This window comes from Leiobunum rupestre, chromosome 8, assembly GCF_980474605.1.
Source record: "Leiobunum rupestre chromosome 8, qqLeiRupe1.1.hap1, whole genome shotgun sequence".
In the NCBI taxonomy this organism is placed as follows: Eukaryota; Metazoa; Arthropoda; class Arachnida; order Opiliones; family Sclerosomatidae; genus Leiobunum; species Leiobunum rupestre.
The window spans coordinates 18,456,435-18,468,513 of NC_143391.1; the positions used below are offsets into that span (position 1 = coordinate 18,456,435).

Below are 12,079 nucleotides of genomic sequence, written 5' to 3' on the forward strand. Positions count from 1 at the left end.
TTAAATATTTCCGAGGGTTTTGGTTTTGAATTTGGTTTTTTAAATTTTCACACTAACTTTATTTAGCCATATCACCTTAATTCGGACGTTGATGATACCTAGCATACAACATGCTGAAGACTACGTTGCATGTTTGATGGAAGCCATGGAAGATGCAATTGCGATTAACATGTTCCCGCTGTAAATATGAAGTGTTATGTAATTACTTACCTCAGTTAACCATCCTATATTTTAAGGCCTTGCCGTAATGATGAGGGACTATATTCCCCGCCTCCGGAGGATTATTTATCACTAAATGCAGATGGATATATATATAAATATATATATATATATATTGACGACTTTTTGAAACGATATTTATTTATTATTTTGGTGTTTAATATAAATAGGGATATTATTCGAATTTAGTTTAGTTTTTTTACGTTATTATTTATAATAAAATATCTTTGATAACTCGAAACATTTTCTTTATTCATTTGCCAATTAAGAATTTACATAATCCTTATTTTTATATATCCACTCGGAAAATAATGTACTCTTTTCAAGAGCGCATGAATATTTCTTTCTTACAAAGTTAGTATTGTGAGACACGCAAACATTGGCCCTCCACCTTAATGTTTTGGGAACAGCATGTTGACCCTACTCCCAAATATAATGAATTAAAAATTATTTACCAATTATAGTCTAGGAAAGCTTTAAATTATAAAGCTATAATACAGAAAAGATTTGAAAGGAAAATGTTGATCGTTTTTCTGCAATTGTAAATGCGGATAATTTGGTAATTTGGTTGATTACTTTGGTAGTAAAAAATATCACAATGCTACCAGTGAATCGTATTTTTGGGAAACGTCGTAACAACAATGCACAAATATGATGGATGAAAAACCACTTGTAATTGATGTTAAAGGACGAGTACATAACATACTTCCTCTTATTGTAAATGCTGATGAAGGGAATGGTGAAAAACTAAAAGAGAACAAACATTCTTGAAATTATGACGCTATTTGTTATATTAGGCTTATACCTGTAGAAAGAATTGTAGAAATTTTCAAGACAACAGGTAATTCCAAAAAGGATGTTTGGCTTGAAATATTTAGCACTATTGACAAGTGTGCTGGTTCTCACCAAGTTAGAATGGGTCACCCACTCTACTGCCTTGATTCTAAGAAATGTGCGAGTTATTTGAGAACTCTGAGGGAACTAGTTCTACATTTTAGTCTGCTTCGAATTCTTCTAAGACAAAGGTTCTAAAATTCCAGTTGGTGAACTTTGCAGTAATGACCCAGTTGCCGTAACACGACATTTTCATAATAGGTTTCAAGCTGTTTGGCAAACTCATTATGAGTAAAGAAAACCCAGTTTTGGAGGAAGTTGAATATTTGTTTGGAGGGTAGAATATCGAAGTCGAGATGCTCCTCATATTCATTTTATTTTATGGATACAAAACGCACCGAAAATTGGCGAAGCGCCTAATAAGGTCGTTATGAACTTTATCCAAAAACATGCCACTTGTGCGTTGCCAAACAAGACTAAAAGTCCAACGTTGTACGATTTAGTATCCAAGTATCAATGGCATAAATGCAATCGAACTTGTTTGAGGAGGGAAAAAACTGGTGATAAGTATTAAGTAAACTGAATGAAGTTGACACCACTATAAGACATCATGTCTCCGGAAAATCGTCGAAAAAGCTCTATTCGCTGGCTAGAACAAAGGCTGAAATACAAATTAATGACTATAGCCCTGTATTACTTTTGGCTTTCAAAGGTAACATTGACATTCAGTTTGTAGCGGGTGATAAAATGGCTATTGCACGTAATATCCCAGGTAGCACGAGCACGTGTATATTAGGTTGATATTTAGTATTCATCGTTTATATTCCGTGTTGAGTAAAATATATACGTCGTTTCAACGTGTTAAGTTAGTATATAAGACACTTATTCAGTCATGTGTTACGCTATACGTGTTTCCTACGTATAGATTTGGTTAATATATCACTAGATTGGCAGACAGGTAGTTTTTTCGTATATAAATAGTAGATAAATAACTAGGTTGGAAAAGTGTTAAGCTTTACATTGTGCTTACGTAGATATATGCCTAATTTACACGTGCTCCTGCTATACCGGATATAATTGCAAAATATATCAGTAGATTGGTAATTGAGGTGACTGGTTCCTTTCAAAAACCCTTTCTTGGGCGTAGCTTTGACTACTCAAATTTTTATCACCTTCCTTACCCCTTCTTTAATTTCACCAGGTATTTTTAAGTGTTAAATTATGCGTACTTACCGATTATACAATGCGATTATTAAGTTTAAATTACATTAAATCATACGGTATTAAACTGGTATTTGGCGTGAAGTAAGGAGTTATTTTTCGTGTATTTACCGGTTAAATTTCATGCATTAAGATATTATTTCGAGTACATTTTTGATATTTTTCGTGTGTCAAACGCTTCTTTTTCGTGCACTAATTGGATATTTTGCGTGCATTAATTGGTTATTTTTCACGTAGTTAGGGATATTTGCTGTGCATTAATTCGTTATTTTGCGTTAACTTATTTTTATTTTCCTTGTATTAAGCGATATTTTCCGTGTATTTATAGGTTATTTGGCGTAAATTATGTTGTTAGTTTTCGTGTATTAAGCGGATATTTGGCATACAATAAGAGGCTATTTTTCGAGTAATAAGCACTTATTTTGTGTGCACGAAGAGATTATTTCGAATCTATTATTTTGCATGTATTAAGCTTTTTTTCGTATATAAAGCGGTTTTTTATTTATGGCGTACTGTTCCGAAGGATGGTTTGACTTTCAAACGCTGAAAAGGTCTCCATTTCAAGATTTCAAAAGCAATTTATAAATATATTTTTGAAATATTCTTTTCTGAGGTCTATTCATTAATTTAATGAAATTAAATATAAGTATATCTTAAATTGTAATATACAATGTCGTGGCATATGTCCTTCACATAGTAAGATAATTGGGCAGAACTATAGAGAATGGAGATCTGTTGAAGAAATACTGCATAATTATTTCTTAGTTACAGGTTTTTGATATTCATTAAACTATCTTTTACCGTCTTATGCATTCTAGTCCTAGAGAAAATGAAAGTTAAGATAGGCACTATTGAAAAATGTATTTACCAATATAACACAAAATCAATAAGTGTATTATCCCAAAAACTTTAATCTATCTGGTATTAAACAAAAACTCATCGTTTAATGTGTAACGTTTCATCACATAATTAAAAAAATAAACAATAAATACACACAAAATAATCAATAAACGCACGCAAAATAGCCAATTAATGCACGCAAAATAGCCAATTAATGCACCCAAAATAGCCAAGTATTGCACAAAAACCAACTAATGTATGCACGCAAAATAACCAATGACTGCACACAAAATAACCAATTAATGTACCCAAATCAATCAATTAATATACACAAAATAACCAATTAATGCAACCAAAAGAGGCAACTAATGCACGGAAACTAACTTATTAATGCACATAAAATAACCAATGAATGCAAACAAAATAACCAATTAATGTTCATAAAATAAACAATTAATGCATGAAAAATAACCGATTGACCAACGAAAAATAACCGATTGACACACAAAAAAAGAAATTAATGTACGCGAAATAATTCCTGAATTCACGGAAACTAACCGTTAAATACACACAAAAAATAACTCCTGAATACACGCAAAATCGCTGATTAATACGGTATAATTGTAATAAAAAACACGGTTATTGTTTTCAAACTTAATGCTATTTGAACTTAATAGGCGCTTTTTTAATCTAAATGTACGCGTAATTTAACACTTAAAAGCTACGTGGTGAAAAACGTGCTAACTGGTGACATGATCATCGTTTACCAAACGTGTTTCGTATACGTTTTAGAAACCTCGATAAAACACGTAATATGTACGTGATTGTGCTACCTGGGATTACTTCGTACATTACGAAAAAAGAGAAATCTGACCAAGATAATTTGTGGAATGATTTGGCGAATAAAGATGTTCGTAGTCGTCTTTGGGCTTTAGGCCTAAAAGCTATATGGCATCGAGAAATCGGCAGTTACGAGCCAGCTGATCGTTTAACACCAGGGCCGGATTAAGACTTTATGGGGCCCTAGGCCCAAGTTAATTTTGGTGCGCTTCCTCAATTTATAATTGAGAAATGGAAGGAAAATTTATTTTGCTGCCAGATTTAGTATGTCGTCAGGGGTTAGACGGAAATCCGTCAGAAAATGTGAAAATCAAACGTTTTTGGTTCATAGGGGTGGACGCATTTACTAAAATTACTCCGGAAAATATTTTGTGAAAAGCAAATGATTAAAGTTTAGTACTTTTATTTTTTTCGAACCCTCTTGGTGCCCCTTGTAGGCTTGGTGCCCTAGGCCCAGGCCTATTCGGCCTATTGGTTAATCCGGCCCTGTTTAACACATCAGCATTTATGTGGAAAGTTCAGATAGTTTCGTATTCGTGAATACTGCTCCTAAAGAACACAGAAAGCGCTTACTTAAGCGATATAAAGATTTGCTATCTTTGAAAGAGAATGAGCCCGAAAGCTCAGATATTTTTATGAAACAACTAGTCCATGATATTTACCCTAATCGCCTTGACAGTCGAGAAAACCCTTGTTTGTATGATTGGGCGAGATTCTACTAGATCGTGTGCCAACAAAACCGAACTCAAAAGGTCCTTCTGAAATATTAGAATTAGTGAAAGGAGCTGGTTTCGTGAAGCCTTTTCTAGTTCAACATACGAAACACGATCCAACTAAATCTGAATCATTACTAGCTGTATTGTACTCACGTGAAAATGTTTTTGAAAAATATCATTTTGTACTACTTAAAAAATTATTGTAAAGAAGTATATTTGGAGAAATATTCTACGATTTTACTAAACAGTAAACCTAGTATATATTTTTGTATTGTATTGTTAAATGTTCATTAATATAGTTTTGGTATGATAAGTCATAAGTGTCAATGTATGCTTTAAAATATTTCTTTTCTTTGTAAAATACGTTCATTTTAAATTGTCGTTTCTGCTCTTAGTTTTACACCAGAATCAAAACTATTTTATACATACTCTTGTAACAATAATTATAAATTCAAATTGGTAGCAAATTAATATTTAGTGTTTCGTAATTTGAATTGAACTTATAACCCACGAAAATATAATTTATATACAGGGTGTTTCAGAAGTCAGTGCAATAAATTTGAGGTGTTATAGGGGTTGAGTAAAGATGTTTGACTGTCTTTGTCGCGATCCTCTGCGACGAATAGGAAAAGCGCTAGAGAGCGTTAAAGTTTGGCCTAAAAACGCCTAAAAACAAGCTTTCAACGAACATAAGGACCCAGATAGAAAACCGGTTTTAAAGGGGTAGTAGGAAATTTTACAACAACAAAAAACACCATATTGTTGAGTGCAAAACAGTTTTATTTTTTAAAGCAAATGTTCAAAATGTCGTCCTCCAGCTCCTAAACAAAGTCGGCAGCGATGAAGAAGCGATGTACGTACGGACTGAAACACTCCAGCTGAGGTACGAATCTTTTCCGAAGCGGCGTGAATTCGTGCTATCAAATCCACTTCCGTCTCCACTGGTGTTTCGTAGACAAGTTCCTTCATCCACCCCCACAGAAAAAAGTCAAGTGGGTTTAGATCCGCCGATCTTTCCTTCAAAATACCGTTCAAAGTAATTTCTTACCCTTGTTGTACCTGATGTCTCGCGCAGTCGCTGATGGACATTCGTGAAAGTTCGTCGGTTTGGAATAATTCTGTTCGGGTACCTTTCACGGTAAAGTGGTTGAGCTACATTTGCAATACTATCCGCTCGTCCGTACGTAAAATGAATGTCCGCACGTTCTTCAGTCGTGAATCGATAACGCTCCATGACGGGTAGTAATCTCAAATTGATTAAGAAGTTTGACCAACAGGCCTTTAAATACCTTTGTTAGTCGCAGCGAAACGAATGAGTAGACATGTTGCTAGCCAAAATGTCTATTCTTGTTTGGAAAAGGTTTTTAAAGGGCGTTTCACGGCTGAAGAACTTGTGGACCTTCATTTTACGTTAGTTTTTGGATGACCTTGAAGGTCAAGTTCAAGGTCATTGAAATTTTTAAACTTAAGACCCTCAATCCTGGTGAGGATGTGTAGCAAATTTCAGTACTCTAGCACGAGTATCTTTAGAGTTATCAGCTCCCGAACCTCGCTTTCGACACGTTATCAACTTAACGACCTTCTTGTTTTTAATCTAGCATTTCTCGGCTTCCTATTGGTCAAATCCGATTAGGTCAAAGCTATTTGTACTAAAAAAGTCACGTGGAATACGTGTCTAATTGGAACCAACTTTCTAACCCTTACGGTTCTCGAGTTAGATCTTAGATGAGGGGCTGTTCACAAATTACGTAACGTGGTAGGGGGAGGGGGGGGGGTTGGCAAGCGTTACGAAATGTTACGTGGGGGGGAGGGAGGGTTCACTGAAATGTTACGTAACACATCTTATTTTTAATATCGTAAAATAAAATTTTCTCCATTTTCAGAAACAGTCACAATTATTAAAAACATTTGTAATTTCAGTGGTTTACTCACGTTTAAAAGAATTTCATACCCATGGGTATAAAGTGTTGCGTAAAAATACAGTTGTAATTTCAAATGATAATTACAAACAATAAAATTTAGTACCTGATCTTATTGTACTTTATTACCAACATATTAGTTGTTACGTACTATAATAATTTAAGGGGGGGATTCGATAATTGTTACGTAATTTAAGAAGAGGGATCTTTCCATTTGTTACTCTTTGTTACGAGGGGGAGGGGGGAGTCCAAAAAGTGGTTTTTCTGCGTTACGTAATTTGTGAACAGCCCCTGACCTTGAAAACATGGTTCAAGGTCATCGACATTTTCGCAGTAGGTTTCCCGCTACATTTTGTATCCGACTTGAAAATTTCAAAATCGTACCTAAAACAGATTTTTAAATATTCGACCTGGTTCATTTTTTAGTGGACACCCTGTATAGGCTGAAAAGGAAAACAGCAATACATAAGATGATATTTGGACATTGGTGTTGTACACTTTGTTAAAACTTCAACGGTTTTTTTTTTTCATTAATCAAATACGCGGTTTACGGGTAGTAAACTATTGTGGTTGCCATTACGGTTATGTAGTTTTTAGTGTGTTTTGATATATACATACAGCGTCGTTCACTAGAGGGCGATAATCAAAAACGACACAATTTTAAAGGTATACGGTAACCTCGTAAATTACGTATGTGTGTAACTCCAAGAAATAAACTTTATTGGAATTAATTTACATTTAAAACTATTTATTATCCACTCAAATACCTGTCCCTTCTTGGCCGCAACGAATGACTCAGGTCTACCTATATCATAGAAATCTTATAACATAGAATGATTCCGTATAAATACAAAATGGGCCAATTACATTTTCGGGGGTTTCGTCATTATTAGCCAATCACGATTCAAATAGTTATTACGGCAACGACTCGTTGCCATCTAGTTTGAGTTACTGAAAATAATAATTCGATTTTAGATTACGTCACCTTAAGAACCAGCATTTGATTGGCCCACGTCAATAGAGTTTAATGTAGTTTTTAAACATGGTCACGAGCAGAGCGCACGCGGAGCGAGCGCGTGCAGGGGGCCGTAACATGGTAGACTGTTAAGGCCCAAACACACATACGGTTCGCAAGCGATTTCGCCTGCGAATTTTCGCGCACACGCCCATGCGCCATGACTTCCATTCTATTTAAGTCACGCGACGCGACGCGATTTGCCAGCGAAATTTCGCGCGCGAAGGCTATGTGTGCATCCACCTTTACTCTTAAGGTGGATGCACACATAGCCCTCGCGCGCGAAATTTCGCTAGCAAATCGCATCGCGTCGCGTGACTTAAATAGAATGGAAGTCATGAACGTTTTACGGGCGGGGGGAAGACAATTTCCGAATTTTCCCCTTCCGACGGCAGCAGGCGCTAAAGCGTCTAGCCAATGAAAAATGTACGCAAGAAATCCACGACTTTTGACGGGTTGCGTTCTCCTTGTGTGGGGTGTTGTGTTTGTTGCTCCTAGCTAACCATTATACACCCAGGGTGCCCTATATGTGAATTTATAGTGAAGTTATTCACCTATTATTGCAAGGCGGTCGCTATACAGCAGACAACTTTTATGCTCGGGTTTCCGTTTGAAAATCTTACACAGTGCTGATTAGACCCAATTGAGTGAGAACGGTCTTGTTTGAATCTTTGTCTGAAATTTTGACTTTTGTTACCAACCATACCTTCAAGAAAATACCAAATATGGTATTCCGCTCATTGACGCTCTAACGATCTCGCTCACCCCGCCGTGAACCATCATGGGCTAGTGAATGTTTCAGCGTTCTCATAGGAATTGCTCAGTGGGGCTTCCTCGCTGAGTGAAACACGATGATTTTCAAACTTAAGTGCGTGCTCATTGTGGGAGATTTTCAAAAAAGCAAGCGCTTTCAACTTTTGCTCGCCTCTGATGTACCATGCTAACTTGACAAACGTGTTTTATTCTACGAATGATAAAAATAAATGTTACGTTAATTTAGATTAAGCAGATTAAAAGTACTTATTGCTTTAACAAAGCAACCAGTTCAAAGACCCAAATCGTAGGCTTTTTAAGAGCTATCGCTCATTAGAACAGTCTGGAAAGCTTATGGTGAAGAGGTGGAAACTTGTCAACAGCCTAAATCTATGCAAATTAAGTCTAATATTAAACAATTAATAAGACCATATGTAACATAATTACTCATAAGTGTGCCAGAAATATCTTTTTCGCAATGAGACCTTGTTGCAAGGATATGACGTAATTGACGTCACTTCCCAGTCGATAACGGTTTTATCGTCATCAAAACTAGTTCTGGCGGGGAGGGAAGGAAGTTAAATCCCGTTTTACGTGACGTTAATCCGTATTTTCTTTGGTGGCTGTGAAACAAGGTCTCATTTAAATTTTTAATACAGAGATGTTAAACAGAGGCACACTTATGAGTAATTATGTTACATATGATAAGTCGGATCTAATTCTAAACGCAATCTTAAATACGATAAATTAATTTACCCTTAAGCAAAATCCTTCCAACGTCTGTCGCTAGTTTGTGAGGCGGGAAACGAATATTCGAAAAAGTGGCAAATCACTTTTATTTTATGAACCATAAAGTTGAAAAGACGACCAAATTTCTTTTACTACTTTGTGGGCAGAAAATAACACAAGTTGGGCTGGTGCTATAATCCATAAATAACCCAAAAGCCTTGGTGAAACCCAGCTACCCAAAAAAAAGTTGTAATAACCCGAATTTCGTCGAAAGGGACTCAAAATGGGTCAAAAAATATTTTACCCAACCATTTTTAGAGTGTACACGTTAAGACGAGCTTCTAACTTCTGATCGTGATTGTTTCGATATGAAAATTTGTAGAACGGATCGAGCGCAAATGTCAATCAAGCTCACTTCAAGTAATCGCATTTTTTACCGACTGTACCGATTATCTTCCGAGAAAAGAGGCCGAGTGCGCGCGAAGATTTCACATGCTTTTCGAAGCCAGAATCATTGAAAAATCAAATTCACCGTTTGCGAGCCGTTGAGTTTGCAAGTTCTCTCTCCATTCCACTGGTTAAAAGTGTTTTCCCCCGAGTTCTTCAGTTTCCCCTTTCCACAAAAAACTTTTAGAGGTTAAAGGTAATAGTGAGTGTAGGGAGCTGTTGGCTCGCGTGGCACGAAGGGCTTGCCACCAGCCTCCTACGTGTTGTAACCGGTCACCTGTTTAAAGTCATTATAAGTCGCTATATGACTTGGGCCTAAGGTGGTACCTGATAGATAAGTGGCGTACTACTAGGACATAGTTGTAGGATTTAAAAGAAGTCGAGCGAGATTAAATATAAGCGAGTTTATTGTAACAGAACGAGTTAATGAATAATGTAAAATAAATAAACAGTGCACGCTTTATATAGCGGAAAGATACAGGTTAAAAAACAATATAGTACAAAGGTACTTCGCTGAGTAGATCTGATTATGTCGTATCATTGCTCCAACACCCCTTCTCGACGTTTATCGGAAATACCAATTTTACCCATCATGTAGTTGAATTTATTTTTGGACAACGGCTTTGTGAGAATGTCAGCGACCATTTCTTCGGTTGGACAGTAGCTGATGTTAATGGTGCCTTTTCTCTCTCATGTCTCGTAGCAAGTGGTAGCGAACATCTATATGCTTGGTCCTGGCGCTATTTCTTTCGGATTCACTCAACTTGATGCAGCCCTGGTTGTCTTCCAAAAGGCGAGTTGGTTTGGTACGTGGTAGTCCGACATCATCAAGAAGTTGTCTTAGCCAAATGACTTCCTGCGCTGCATGAGCCGCCGCAATGTATTCGGCCTCTGTCGATGAGAGTGCTACAGTGGATTGCTTCTTGCTTGACCAGGCTATAGTTCCTTGTCCAAATTGGAACAAGTAGCCACTGGTTGATTTACGATCGTGATGGTCGCCCGCCCAATCTGCATCGACGTAGCCGGTAAGCTCTGGCTCTTCTTGTGAAGCTTGCAACTGGAGTCTGACATCTATGGTGCCTTTGAGATAACGCATGACTCGTTTTACTGCTGTCCAGTCCCTTTCTCTAGGTAGTGAAACTCGTCTGCATAGAAACCCGACGCTTGCTGCAATGTCAGGTCTGGTAACCGTAGCAATGTGAAGGAGAACGCCGATAGCTTTTCGATAGAGATGATTATTGGACAGCGTATCTTCTTCTCCAGTCAACTTTAGATATGCAAGATCCATTGGAGTTTTCGCTGGTTTCGACTCTTGTAAGCCAAAGTCTTCTAGCATAAACTTTATTTTGGTACCTTGGTAAATGCTGAAGCTACCGTCCGGCGATTGCTCAATCTAGATACCAAGAAAATATGAGACGTTTCCCAGTTTCTTCAGTTCAAAGTGTGTGTTTAGTTTCTTGTAAAGGTCATTGATAACAGCTTCGCTCTTGTTCATGGCAAGTAGATCGTCCACATATAATAAAAGATACGTCCATGAACCATCATTCTCCAATCTCGAGTAAAGCCCTTGATCTGTTTTACTTCTTGTGAACCCTTCGGCTAATAGAATCTGGTTGGCCTTGGTATTCCATGCTCTGGCTGATTGTTTCAAGCCGTATAAGCTCCGTTTAAGTTTACAGACTTTGGCTTCCATCCCGGGTGAAACGAAACCTGGAGGCTGTTCCATGTAGAGGTCCTCAGTTATGTCCCCGTATAAAAAATGCGTCTTGACATCATAATGATTGACTTTTAGCTTCTTCGTCGCTGCAATAGTTAAGAGAAGACGGACGGTTTCGTATTTGACGACAGGAGCGAAAGTTTCATCGAAATCCACGCCGAATGTTTGGGAGTAGCCTTTGGCAACTAATCGGGCCTTATATTTGCTGAACTGTCCATGCTGGTCGTGCTTTGTTTTAAATATCCATCTGCACCCAATGGCTCTACGATCTGATGGAAGATCGGTTAATTCCCAGGTATCTCTTTCATGTAAGGATGCGATTTCTTCTTTCGCTGCGTCCGTCCACCGTTCTTTCTCTCTTGGATTCAAGTTGTCGAGATCTTCCCAAGAACTTGGCTCCCGAGGATAGTCAATCGTAGCTTTGTATGTCAGTCGTCTTGGTGGCACTCCTTTGTTTGGTCTGTGAGATCGTCTTGGTATGGAATTGACCTCTTCAGCGTCTTCCGATTCTGATGATGACGAAGCCGGTTCTTCCGTGACGTTAATAAGGGAATCTGTAAACACCGTTGTTCTCTCCCCTTCTGTGTCTGAGTGATCGTCCTGATTGATGACATCTCCGGTACCTTCGACGAAAGTCACAGAGCGACTAAAGTGAACTTTAGCAGTTTTCGGATTGAGAATACGGTAGCCCTTCCTTGCCTTCCCGTAGCCGACCAAGACACCCTCAATGGCGTTATCGTCCCATTTTAAGCGTTTCACCCTGGGGACGTATGAATAGACCTTGCTTCCAAAGACTCTGAGATGTCCGACACGAGGTTTTGATCCAGTC

The 12,079-nt window shown here is 37.6% G+C and overlaps 1 pseudogene; it reads right to left on the reverse strand.

Annotated features, from left to right (window-relative positions):
• Positions 1 to 10,203: 10,203 nt before the first annotated feature.
• LOC149932585 (uncharacterized) lies at positions 10,204 to 10,869 on the reverse strand (annotated as a pseudogene).
• Between the last annotated feature and the right edge of the window lie 1,210 nt (positions 10,870 to 12,079).